Source organism: Myotis davidii, unplaced genomic scaffold (assembly GCF_000327345.1).
Source record: "Myotis davidii unplaced genomic scaffold, ASM32734v1 scaffold1055, whole genome shotgun sequence".
Taxonomy (NCBI): domain Eukaryota; kingdom Metazoa; phylum Chordata; class Mammalia; order Chiroptera; family Vespertilionidae; genus Myotis; species Myotis davidii.
Genome location: NW_006286477.1, coordinates 521,926 through 522,913, shown reverse-complemented (window position 1 = coordinate 522,913; position 988 = coordinate 521,926). Strand labels below are relative to the sequence as shown.

At 60.9% G+C, this 988-nt stretch overlaps 1 protein-coding gene across 1 annotated transcript in view; it reads left to right on the top strand.

Annotated features, from left to right (window-relative positions):
• The window catches only part of FGFR2 (fibroblast growth factor receptor 2), a 118,100-nt gene that overhangs the window by 73,468 nt on the left and 43,644 nt on the right, over positions 1-988 (top strand). The window lies entirely within an intron of this gene.

The following is a 988-nucleotide window of genomic DNA, read 5'->3' as shown; positions in this document are numbered from 1 at the left end:
AGCCTGCCCGCGGTGCGGCGCACTAACGAGAACGCGGTCCCAGGACAGCGCCGTGCCGATCCCCGCGCGTAGGTCAGCCATCGAGGCCCGAGGAGGGAGCACACGCTCTCGGAACGGATACAAGAACGTGCTCACCTGAGTAGTTACACGTGGACGCACACGCAATGCCACTTCTGTTTTTCCTTTATTAAGTTGTGGTGATGTATCGGCATCACCAGATACACAAAACACGGTCGTGGGTTTGTTACGCTTGCTGTTTTTATGTGTGGATCCTCACCCGAGGGCATTTCCCATTGGTTTTCAGAGAGAGTGGAAGAGAGAGAGACAGGGAGAAGCATCGATGTCACGTTGGCTGGTTGCCTCCTGCACGCACCCTGACCAGGGCCCAGGCTGGGGAGGAGCCTGCAACCGAGGTACATGCCCTTGACCGGAATCGAACCCAGGACCCTTTGGTCCACAGGCCGACGCTCTATCCACTGAGCCAGCTGCCTAGGGCAAAAAATTGTGTTGGTGATTAAGGACTATCACCGAGACGATTTGTGGCAGACGATGCTTCTCCGTCAGAAGCCAGCCCGCCTGCGTGTTAAATGCATTTTAGCATAATGAGCGGCGCTGCGCTAAGGAAGTGGACTCCTTTTGGGGCCGGCCAGCCTGCCCGGTGCATCTCTACTCCGTTTCGCACGGACCTGGGCGCATCTGAGCCCCCTCCCCACCTCCCTTTGGGTGAGCTCGCCCACCTCAGACGGGCACGGTCCCTTCAGACGCACAGTGGGCCTCGTCCGTATCTGAGGACTCGGTCTGCATGGGGAGCCCACAGAGCACAGCCCTTCCTGTGGGTGCAGGTGCCCGGCCTGTTCTGCCCCAATGTGCCAGGCCTCAGAGTCCAGTCTGCCCTCCGTGCAAGGTGGCAGCCGGCCCTCGACCGCTGGGTCGCAGGGAGGAGTGGCGCCCGGGCCCTGGTGGCAGAGCGAGGGGCGTGGCAGGCGCA